The sequence below is a fragment of the Balaenoptera ricei genome, chromosome 5 (assembly GCF_028023285.1).
Source record: "Balaenoptera ricei isolate mBalRic1 chromosome 5, mBalRic1.hap2, whole genome shotgun sequence".
NCBI classification, from domain to species: domain Eukaryota; kingdom Metazoa; phylum Chordata; class Mammalia; order Artiodactyla; family Balaenopteridae; genus Balaenoptera; species Balaenoptera ricei.
The window spans coordinates 52,604,799-52,617,615 of NC_082643.1; the positions used below are offsets into that span (position 1 = coordinate 52,604,799).

The 12,817-nt window shown below is 41.9% G+C and overlaps 1 pseudogene; it reads right to left on the reverse strand.

Annotated features, from left to right (window-relative positions):
• Positions 1–2,542: 2,542 nt before the first annotated feature.
• Positions 2,543–4,090, reverse strand: LOC132366455 (heterogeneous nuclear ribonucleoprotein K-like; annotated as a pseudogene).
• Positions 4,091–12,817: the final 8,727 nt, after the last annotated feature.

Here is a 12,817-nt window from a genome sequence, read left to right on the forward strand (position 1 = left end):
CAATAGGTCAAAGATTTAAAATGGAATGTCCTGGACAGGCCTGACCAGCATCTATTCCCTCTGTTCCTCCTACCCAACAGATCTCTGATTTTCCTTTAAGGAAATATCTGTAGTAACCGTGTAGTAATCACACAGTAACCGTGATGTGAAAGTGGACTTATCCATTTCCACAGTTCCAGTTGACGGTCAATCAGCCTATTCTCAAACCCCTTGCAACTATGGTCACTGTACCTTAGTTCAATCTGCATGAAGAACAGGAAATATCATTTGATATGTAAGAAGTGCCACTTTCTACCCTGGAAATGGACAAGGAAGCCTGTCGCCCCTTCGTGACCATGCATCTTTGTGACTGTGGGGTGACATCCGGCCTGGGATAAAGCCAGAATGAAGAAACAGAACCAAGCTCTTAACCAAAACATGTCTGATGCGGGATCGTCCTTTGGTTTTCAGTTACAGAAGCCAGTAAATCCACATTATTGTTTAAATCCCATTGACTCAGGTTTTCTGCAACTGAAAGCTCTTCATTGATAAATAGACACCAACACTGTATACTTTTGTGTTTGAAATGACTTTAAATGAGGGATTTACTTTCTACATGCTATAGTTTTAATAAGGGCATCCTTGTGGACATCTTCCTGGGATAAAAGATATAGAATTATCTCCAGACCCAAGCAGTAATCAGATCATTTTTATGCAGCTTATCTAGATTTTGTCATTTGAAATTCATGATAGGTTCATAAGACTAAAGGAGTTCACGCTGAGTCAGTCATATTACTATTCACCAACTTGTGTAACTGTGTGAAATACAAGTTATGTCAAACTCAAAGAAAACAAACTTTATTTTTCCTAGCATTATGGGAGTTTTATTTGGAAGTGAACTTTTAACTATCAATACAAATGCCAAGATACTACACAAAACATCCACAGGAACTTTTTTCATCTTTTTTTGAATAGTTCACAAATATTTCCTGCATAATCCAACATACAACAGAGAAATGGTACATCTTTTTCTTTCAATTTGCATACTATGGAAAAACAAGAATATATATATATTTTAAAAGGTTTAGCTAACAGACACTACCAAGCTGACAGTTTTAAGTCTATAGGTGAGAAATTATCTAATAAAAAATAATCATAATTTATTTAGCATCAGTCACTTCCATAACCAAGTATTATCCTGATTAATAAAACTTGCCACCATTAGGCTTCTGGTATATTCTTATACCAACTACTCCATCTGTTGTATTGCTCCCCACCTTGGTTCTTCACAATTACAAACAGAAAATCGTTGCAAAGTAGGGGCAAGCATTTGCAAAAACAAACAAAAATCGCCAGCTTATTATAAGCATGAATGTATGGTGGAATTTCCTCCCAAGCAATGGACTTTCAAATCACTTAAGAAAACACCAGTGTGATTTCTTGAATATCTTGAATGTGTCAAGATATTTTGCCTAAGTCCAAGAAGAGATTCATTTATTTATATCCAACAGAGGACTGAAAATTAAGCTTAGTGTTTAGTTTGGGGGAGTTTGGGGGGAATTCAGCCATTTTAAAAATGACTGTCTTACAGATGAATGGATAAAGAAGATGTGGCAATATATAAAATGGAATATTACTCAGCCATAAAAAGAAACGAAATTGAGTTATTTGTAACGAGGTGGATGGACCTAGAGTCTGTCATACAGAGTGAAGTAAGTCAGAAAGAGGAAAACAAATACTGTATGCTAACACATATATATGGCATCTAAAAAAAATGTTCTGAAGAACCTAGGGGCAGGACAGGAATAAAGACGCAGACATAGAAAATGGGCTTGAGGACACGGGGAGGGGGAAGGGTAAGCTGGGATGAAGGGGGGGGGGTGGCATGGACTACTATATACTACCAAATGTAAAATAGATCGCTAGTGGGAAGCAGCTGCATAGCACAGGGAGATCAGCTCGGTGCTTTGTGACCACCTAGAGGGGTGGGATAGGGAAGGTGGGAGGGAGACGCAAGAGGGAGGGGATATGGGGATATATGTATATGTATAGCTGACTCACTTTGTTATAAAGCAGAAACTAACACACCACTGTAAAGCAATTTTACTCCAATAAAGATGTTAAAAAAGAAAAAAGACCATCTTAAAAAAAATGACCACCAAAAACAGGTTCACTAAATTTATTTTAAAAATCATAAAACGTTTCTTACAGAAGAGCATTACATTCTGCACACTGCTCTGAATAGATGCCAGGGACATATGGACTATTGTTACTTTTCCTCCCTGTCCCACCCCCCCCCCACCACCAAATGTTACAGTGACCACAAAGCAAAGTGTTCACAATAATTACATGGGGGGATTTTTTTTTTAAACCACCAACAATGAACAAAAATTAAAATTCACTCACTCTGCTGCTGTTTCAAAATTTCAATGTTCATTTTTGCACACCCTCCCCCAACCCCCAACCCTGTTTGCAAGGAAATAAAACTTTTCATTTGGTGAACTGCAAAGATTTCGCTACACTTTGAACGCAGAGCACCTGTGAAGCAGAGGAATGTTGGCTTTTTAAACAGAAGCAGATTAAAAAAAAAAAAAAGATGCAGGACTCCTTCAGTTCTTCACTATTCTTAGAAAAACTTTCCAGAATACTGCTTCACACTATAAAAAAGAAAAAAAAATATCTTGCATTAGAATCCTTCAACATCTGCAGACTTCTTCACACTGTTCTGCAGCAATTACTGTGCATTCTGTATCTGGTCCTGTGTTCCTGTAATGGTAATGATCCGCTTCGGACCCTTCTAAAGGCTCATCAATTTTGATAGAAGTTCCTGACTCATGACGGGTTTGTTTAATCCGCTGACCATCTTTGCCAATAATAGACCCAGCGAAATCTTTGGGAATAGTTACTTGTGTAGTAATAACAGGTCCACCAAGATCACCGTATGAGCCACGACCCCCTGCATAGGAATAATCATGTCCAGAGCCACCCTGTGGTTCATAAGCCATCTCTCACTCTGATGGGCTCCATGTATCTATTGCAGAGTCCCAGGTTTCATCAGCACTGAAACCAACCATGCCATCATAACGGTCTCCAGGTCTTCCTCTTCTGTCAAGCCATTAGCTCTCCTCCTCTAGGTGGTGGTGGAGGAAGAGGAAGATTCCGACCTCTGCCACCCCCCAGCCACCTCGTCCAGGAGGAGGTCCTCGACGAGGGCTCATATCATCATAATCTCTTCTGGATGGAGGCATGAGACGCCCACCCCGACCAGGAGACATTCTGTCAAAACCACCTCTTCCCCGCATGGGAAATCCCAAGGGACATCCACGGCAGTCATCAAACATTGTAAAACCACCATAATCATAGGTTTCATAGTAAAAATTGGGATCATACGGCTGAGCACGTCCTTTGATGCGAGACTCTGATTTAAGATCAAGGACGATCTTTATGCACTCTACAACCTTAAAACGTTTTTCTCCAATAAGAACTACTCTGTCAGTGGATTGAGGACAACATTCCTGGAAAAGCTTGATTGTTGTCTGAGTGTTCTCTTGAAGTTCTTTGATTTTAGCACCTTTGACCCCAATAATTCCTCCAGCCAGACTCTGATGAATCAACAGTCTCAACTCGCAGTCAAAGTTGCATCCTTTATAGTGTTGGTAATTTAAGCATTCCACAGCTTCAGATTCGAGCGGGGGCTGGCTGGTTGCAGTGGGTGATGGCAACTGCAGGCCCTCTTCCAAGGGAAGGATGATTTTCTTCAGAATTTCTCTGTTTCAATATCAGCACTGATACTCAATATGCGCTCGGGGCCACGGCTGTCTGGGACTGAAACACTGGCATTGCAGTCTGTATGGAAGAGCCTTAATATTCTTGCCTCTTTTTCCAATCACTGCCCCAGCATTCTTGCTCTGAAACAGAATGTGTAATTCAACCATCTCATCAGTGTTTCTAAATCTTTTAAAAGCTTGTTCCTCTTCCATATCTTCAGCAGGGTGTTTACCAAATTCGCCATTGGTTTCGGCGTTGGGAAAGGCTTCCTCTGGCTGTTCAGTTTCCATTTTCTTGTATTAAAGGGACACACCAATCAGTTATTAAATATATCCTTTCAGGGCAGAACTGAAGTGTTCTGGGCGGGACCAACTGACACCGTAGTGCTGCAGTAATCTATAGGCCGCAAATAAGCGGGAAGTAGGCAAGACGTCGAGGTTGATGCAGCAGAGGAACAGAGGATAATGACGCCTGCCAAGGAAAACAAGCTTTATTTTCTGAGAATTTGGAGCAAATGTTATCAGTCATAGGTACCTTTTAGTCTAAGAACAGGAAATGATGTTGAGAAATAAAACATGACCAAAAGGATTGTTTCTCATTTTGTTCAAAACCATTTCCTCCATGAACTTTTCCTCTAGGAATTCAAAGAACTACATAGATGGAACATGACTCAGTCTCTCCACTGACGTCACTTATTGACAGTTGGGAATTTTGGCTTCCCCATGTCAGTACCCTGACACAGGTCTTTCTACTTATTTACCTGCAGGGAGTTGACTCAGAGGAAACCTCAGAGTTTCAAAATGCCTTACAGGCAAATGGCAAAACATGCACCAGCCAAACAGAAACTGGATTGTCGTCTTTCCATAAGCATTTCTATGTTTCTATGATAAATAAATAAATAAATATCACATCTATTAAAATACTTGGGAAGGAGGAAGATTGCCAAGCATTTAACAAAATTATTGTTGACCTATTCCATGTCTAAAGAAAAGAATACTGAAAAATTGAGCAAATCTGGAGAGAAAATACTGTGTAAATTAGAGATGTGAACCTGGAAAGCTAGATTAAGACAAATCAAGTTTACCTGCAACGTTCTAGCCAAGTTAAGTTGAAATTACTAATAGGTGAAGTAAAGAAGGTGTCACACCCTCCACTGGGACACCACCGTGGTTGAAAAAGCAGTGTGTGTTGCTCATTGTGTGAGGGAGAAATCACACCTTGGGGGCGGGGGGTATCTCGTGAAAATGGCATTCATTCAGAAGAATTTATTTTTAAATTTGGACTTGCGTTAGGTGATTTGGGGTGAGGGTTAGGAAACAGGGCTTCGCTCTGGACTGAATGTTGTCAGAAAGTGGGGCAATTCTATGGTTGGGTCTCTTATTAAATCTTACCTAGACAGAGGGATATCAAGACCGAGGCTAAAACTGTAACGAGTAAAGAAGCAGCAGGCATGTTGATCAGCCTGCACGGCCAGATGTTTGATCATTTTTGTGGCTTAACCCACATTCATGATTTACTCTGTGTTCAGCTGTGGTTATGAAGTGGTCTTGTTTGTGTCTTGATCCATCAGGGTCACAGAGCAGCTTGCCTGATGTCAGTGTTCTGTGAAATTGTTTATTTCAAAAGAAGAACATGAAGGTCTTGCTGGGCGTACCAGCCCAGCTCCTGGAGGTTGGGGACAGCTTTTCTCTTTCTCAAAACCATACAAGATTTTCAGCGTCAAATTATATAAAGCAATTCTTCTTAATAAACAAAGAAACAGGTCCAAAAAGACTGAGAAGGAGACTTGTAAAGTTATAGTGTGAGTGAGGAGAAAATTGTTTTATCAAGTTGACAGCCACCTTCATTAGACAAGCTGATAAAATTTCTCATCTTCATCATTCAAAGTCAGATAAATTTTTTAAACTTTGTCAGTGCGAAGTTTCAAAATTAGCTAAATAAATTTTCTTTATGTCAAGAAAAACTGGGCAGAATTTTTAAGAGTCCACAGATACTGAGCTGGAAATATTTACAAAGCACGGGCTATACGGAAACATATTTTGATGTATGCCACAACAAACCTGCCTGACCCTTTTGAAAAGTGATTAGGCCGTAGACGCCAGGAGGTATAAAAATATATATGTGTTTTGAGTTAGTAACACTGATCATAAGGCTTTATTCTTTGTAAATATTCTTTAAAAATAGAAAAATTACATGCTTAAGATGTTACCATCAAATTACTAGTGATAATTACAGTTTTTTTTTTTAAAGGTGCTGTCAAAAGCAGTACTCTTTTTTTTAATTTATTTAATTAATTAAGTTATTTTTGGCTGCATTGGGTCTTTGTTGCTGCACACGGGCTTTCTCTAGTTGCTGCGAGCGGGGGCTTCTCTTCATTGTAGTGCACGGGCTTCTCATTGCGGTGGCTTCTCTTGTTGCAGAGCACGGGTTCTAGGCACGCGAGCTTCAGTAGTTGCAGCACTCAGGCTCAGTAGTTGTGCCTCTCGGGCTCTAGAAGCGCAGGCTCAGTAGTTGCGGCACACGGGCTTAGTTGCTCCTCGACATGTGGGCTCTTCCCAGACCAGGGCTCGAACCCATGTCCCCCGCATTGGCAGGCAGATTCTTAACCACTGCGCCATGAGGGAAGTCCCTAGTTACAGTTTAATAGCATCCTAAGTTCAAACAATAGGAGAAAGAATAAATTTGCATCTAAGTCTCCTAGATTATCTACTAAGGCAAAATTTAACTGATCATTACTAGAGGTGCTATGGCCCGTCAAAGTTGTCCTGCTTTGGAGTCCAATGCGTCTTTTATCTCCACCTTATCAGTCATCGGATATGGGTAGGGCCCAGAAGGCTATGAGCTTAGGTGAAGTCAGCTCACCTCGGCAGTTCACCTCAGCAACTGAGGCAATTTCTGAAGGGTCTGAGCTGAAGGTCATCTGCTCACGGTATTCCAGTAGTGTTACCGAGTCCAAGCTCATTCTGCTTGCCCCACGACAGGCCAATAAATCGGGAGGTGAGGTGTTGGGGCAAGGTAGAGCGACTTTATTCGGAAAGCCGGGAGTCCGAGAAGACGGCAGACTAGAGTCCTAGAGAACCATCTTCCCAGGGTCTGGTTGCTAGTTTCTTTTATAGAGCAGAGACGGGGGAGGTGAGGAGGTAAAGTAAAAAAGGCCATAAGTTTTGCAAATGTCTCCTGGTTTCGCCAGGCTCAGAGAGGGGATGTGTTAATTTCTTCTTTCCTGCAGCCATTCACAGGTGAGCTGGGTCAGGATGTTCCTTGTGAGCTGAACAAAGGTATTTTAGTTTAACATTCAGGCAGAGTGGCAGGGTTCCCTGAGACAGGCCATTATGTATGTCTATAGCTATAGTCGACATCCTTTTCATGATTAACTTGTAACAAAAGCAACAGAAAGCAAAGAAACAGATCTAATATGGAATCAGATTTGTTCTTCCCTATTCCAGTAGCTAAGGTGATGAAGGAGAACCTAGGGCACAGCCCATGTCCACTGCAGTCCACCCCTAGCACTGCCGAGATCCACTTCCTCACATACATACAGGGAGCAGCTTTTCTAGGATTCTGGGGGCCTCTCTTCCTAAGGGAAGCTTGGGTGAGGAAATGAAATGGGAAGAACTATGGTCCCAACCACTGCAACTGATATGGTCTCCCTCCTCCATTATCCATTGTAGGTTTCCTCTCTCTTTAGCTGGCACCTCTGCTTGTCTCAGAGGCTTCCTGGTGACATGATTTGGAAATTCGTCCTCAAAGGGCCTAAAGCCCTGCTCACCATGATCTTCTCAAGGCAGGATTACTATACTGGGCTATTTTCCATCAAAACTAGGCAAGAGAGTGCCAAGTGGCACCTAAGGGGATCACCTGAGTTTGATGCACTGGTATGGGAGCCTTCATAGCATCATATTCAATCAGAGTCACATGTTCCACAAAGGAGATGAAGGAGTCAGCCCGTGACCGTGAGCTCCGCTGGTACTTAACAGAGCGCCTGGCACCAGGAAAGCTCTCGTCATCCTCAGCAAATGTGGAGGGAGGAAAAGGAGCCTACTATGCAGATGAAATTGCTTAGGGGTATGTGTGTGTGTGTTTTGTTTGAGCTGAAGCATCGTAGGTGCTCAGTAAATATGAATTTAATGAACTGTAAATACACAGTTTTTACATTTTGCACAATACATTTTGCAAAATAAGGTATTTTGAATCATTAACATTCTCCTTGCTATCCCCAAACAGCATAAGAGCAGCTAACCTCCAACCATGAAGGAAGATGAGTCCATATTAAAGGATACAGATTTTTTTTCTATTTCTATGATATTCCATTACATATTTTATTTCTATATTTCTATTGTGTTAATCCTTTATAGGGTTTCTAACCATCCTATATTGCCACTCCAGGCTCCTATCTTCAGGCTGGAGAAAAGGCTGATTACTATTCCTCCTTTATGTGTCACAAATGAAAAAAAATACTGTGAAAACAAGAGTAGTACGGACAGGATAATCAGTTACTTTATTACTAACTCAGGTGACAGCTCAGGTAAGTCTCTTAATCTGTGACCTCTGTTATATAAAAAGCAGGCAGCTGGATCTCAGCTCCTTTCCATTCTAACAGATGTTTGTTGACGGTTTTTTCATTTAATGGGAAGTGCATCTGTAGCCTCCACACACACACAAAAAAAGCGTCTCAGTCTCTGTCACTAGAGGGCGCCACAGCCTAAGACCTGAGATGAGGTTGCCGCTAAGACCACTGCACTGCAGCTGCAGTGAGATACCGCGTTGTACTGCAATGCATTTTTCGCTGTATTGTAGCGTAATGTAATGCATTGAATTGCATTAGATTAAGTTGTGTCATATGATATGGATTTATATGGTATTTAATTGAATTGCCTTAGAGAAACTGTTCTCTATTTGCTACTACATTTTTAAATTGATGCCTATAATTCGTGCCCATAATTGTCATTTTCTTAAATCACCGTGGCTAAGTTGAAGTACAATAAAGCATAATTCATCTCAAGAAATCTTCACCAGACTCACTTAGAAAGAGGCAGAATGTTCTAGTTGAAAGGGCGTGGGTGATCCAACCTAGCTTGTGAACCATTGCCTCTTCACAGCCTAGAACACTGCTTGCACACAGTAGGCTGTCAAGAACATATTTCAATGAATTAGACACAGTTCTATTCCATGTATGCTATTATTGGGGTGAACTTGGGCAAATTATTTAATCCAGTATTTTGTAGCGTGGGTCCACTGATTAGCCATAGTTGAATCATCTGGGTGTTTACTTAAATTGTTATTTCTTAAACTACCTTAGCCCTAATACTTTAGCACTCCTCTGAGTTGCTGGTGGTGGTCGTGGGAAAGCTGCCTTTTTAATAAGCGTCCCATGTGTAATTGAAGTTTCAGAACCACTGGCTTAATCTACTTCTGGTCTCAATTCCCCCCCTCCCATATTCATCTGAGGAATTAATCAATTAACTAACTCATTTCTTTGATGCAGATATGTCTGTGGAGTCATCACCACTTGTAAGGGACAGAAGATGTCAGGCCTCACAACTGCCGAGGCGGAGCACGGTCAGGGAAGAGTGAGACTTGGGCTTTCTCCTGCCCGTTGCTCCTAGTCGCTGCCTTGCTCAGCCACAAGCAGGAGCCCTGGATGCGAAGAAGAGGGAGCACAGGGTCCAGCAGCGATGGTGGGGGAGGGGTTTGTACACAGCCTTGAAAAAGAGAAGCAGCAAACAGCGGTCAATGCTCTACTGTATTCCAAAGCCTGATCCCGGACCACCAGCAGAGCATCACTTGGGAACTTGTTAAAAAATGCAAGTTCTTGGATTTCACCAAGGACTGACTGAATCAGAAACTCTGGGACGGGCACCCAGGAGTGTAAGTTCTAATAAGTCCTCAGGTGATTCTGATGCATACTAAGCTTTGCGAACCAGTGCTCTGTCTGTATGCAGTGCCCCCAGGGCCAGCTGTACCTGGGGCACCTGAGTCCCTACCTGATTCCCCAGCTGAACCCTGGGCCCCTGTTGACCCGCATATGCAGGGGCCTCCATGTGCAGTGGCTGCAAGGTCGCGCTTTTCCTTCACGGATCAAACAGAGTGTTTAGCAAGAGGACCCTCTTGGAAAATCTCACAGACCCTTAAATAAGTATTCATATTGGCATATTAATTCATCTGTTAATTTTATCAAGCAACAAATAATTTTTAGTGTCTATTGTATTCCAGGCACAATTGTACCACTCAGATTATAGTAGGGAACTGAAGAGATGAAAAGCTCTGTCCTCATGGAGTTTACAGTCAAGTGAAAGGAAATGAACAGTACACAATGGCAAAACTGAAGAGCAGTAAGCACTGTGGAGTCCTCACCGTTCATCACAGCACTATTCACAGTCGTCAAGACATGGAAGCAACCTAAGTGTCCATCAACAGATGAATGGATAAAGAAGATGTGGCGCATATACACAATGGAATATTACACAGTCATAAAAAGCATGAAATAATGCCATTTGCAGCAACATGGATGGACCTAGTGAATATCATACTAAGTAAGTCATACAGAGAAAGACAATTATCCTATGATGTCTCTTATATGCAGAATCTAAAATATGATACAAATGGATTTATTTACAAAACAGAAACAGACTCACAGACACAGAAAACAAACCTACGGTTACCAAAGGGGAAAGTGGGGAGAGGGAATAAATGAGGAGTTTGGAATTAACAGATACACACTACTATATATAAAATAGATAAACAACAAGGACCTACTGTACAGCACAGGGAACTATATTCAATATCTTGTAATAACCCATGGAAAAGAATCTGAAAAATATACATATACATATGTATATCATATATATTTGAATCACTTTGCTGTACACCTGAAACTAACACATTGTAAATCAACTATACCTCAATAAATAAATAAATAAACTAAATTAAAAAAATAAGTTCTATGGAGGAACTAAAGCAGGGAAGGGGGACGGGTGGTGCCAGGCCAGGGGTAGGCATGCAGTTTTAACTGGGGAATCTCTATGGAGGTGACAATTCAGCATAAACTCAAGATAAGCCATGTGCATGTCTTCTCTGGGAGGGATAGATGTCAGGTAGAGGACACAGCAATTGCAAGCACCCTGAGGATGATCCAGAGGCCAGCATGGCTAGAAAAAAGAGTGTTGGGTTGCACTGGTGTATACATTTGTCGAAGGTCATCGAATGGAACATTTAAGATTTGTGCATTTCATTATACCTAAGAAAAGGGAACAATTTTGGTTTATACAGCTACATTGAACTCTAGTTAATAATGTTACTGATATGCACACAAAGGTGTCTGGGGGTAAACAAACTGATTTCTATAATTGATTTAATAATGGATCAAAACATAAGATGATGACGTAGAATGGATAGATGGAATGATGGCTACATAGATATATAATTTTAAAAACAAGTAGAGTAAAGTGTTCATTGTTGAATCCATAGAGTGAGTATATAGTATTCACTGTAAAAGTCTTCCTACTTTTCTGTATATTTGAAATTTTTTATAATAAACTGATCAGTCCAGGTTTTCCTACCCCAGCACTGGTTCCCATGGAAATTTCTGCTCATGGGTTTCTGTTCCAGCAAGTTGTGATTCTCTGTACATGCCTGTTGGTCTAATCAATTTGGGGGAAGTGATTTGATTGTGACCTCACTTGTCTTACAGATCTAAGAAGAGAGGTTGCATTTTCAGTCTGTTCAGCATTTTACTTGTTAGGACAGAGTGGTGACTTCCAAGCTCCTTACATGCTAGATCAGAAGCCAGAAATCTCTATTTTATTCCTTAGATTTGTGACTGAGGCCATGAAGAGTAGGCCTGCTGGTGGCAGCTGAAGGGCCGCCTTCATAGGGGGACTCCGTGAGGCTTTGGACATGAACTGTACAGTTGGGGCCTGGTGCCAGTGTAGCCGAGAGCAGGAACATCTCTTGTGTATCTGCTGACATATGCACCACTTTGGCCCTTCCACAGTGACAGTGTTGGAAACCTCAGGATAAAATACTCAGGCTTGGGCATCCGATGCTTCACAAAGAAACCCAACAGCAGTGGAAGTGGAGTGGCCTCAAATGGTTGTAGAGAGGGGTCAAGTTGAAGGAAGGGGAGAACTGAGTTGTGATCCCTAGAGAAAGCTGGAAGCCCTGAGGAGGCATATTGCCAGGGCTGAGTTCTGGTGCTGTGTCGGTAGAGAACAAATGGTAGTGAAATATGGGGTTATATTTACCCCAGGTTGAGCCACATTTCACCCCCACGAGTGTTCACCTCTCCTTTTACAGAGGTTTCTGGGTTAAGACAAATGATTAGAGCAAAGAGAGTTAGGAACACAGCAACTCTCAGTGGCAGCAAAGAAAATGTGTTGAAGTCTGCAGCGTAACAATCCACACATAGGTCAGATAGCAACATGTGTAGAAAGGAAAACTGGTAATGTGTGTCCTGCAAGGGCAACCTCAGTATTACTGAGAACTGGTGTCTGCAGCCTCAAGTTCTCCAGCTTTATAAAGAATGGCAAAGAAAGCAGACTCCAAGTAAGAGATTGGCAGGAACAAGGGCACCCTCTGGCTATGGCATTGCAATGGAAATGTGAGCCTCTGAGGTTCAGGTTCCAGGAAGCTGTACCGATAGGAGCCTGAAGTTAGGAAAGCCAACCTACTGCTTCTGATGACAGCTGATGTGGAGTTAGAGAGGTGCTGATGGGTTAGCTAATCCCTTTTTGTGCACTCAAAGCCTGGAGATACATCTTGAGTCCCAACCTACAAGAGCTCAGCCTTCTGCAAGCAAAGGTGGCCACGGGACCTTGGTCTGGATGCAGGAAGCTAAACTGTGTGCAAAATGAGGCAACGGGTTCTCAACTCCCATCCCTGCTATCTAGCTCTTTACCTTTTCCCCAGGCTTTAATTATGCTGGGGTGGATGTCAGCGGATGGGGCAGCCGGGAAGATTGATGTGGATTGATGGTCACACGTGAAATTTGGAGGAGGAAGAAGAGCTGCTCCCCAAGTAACCCTCCCACTCTTCTTTCTCCCTCATGCACTGACTATTAAGAAACAACACT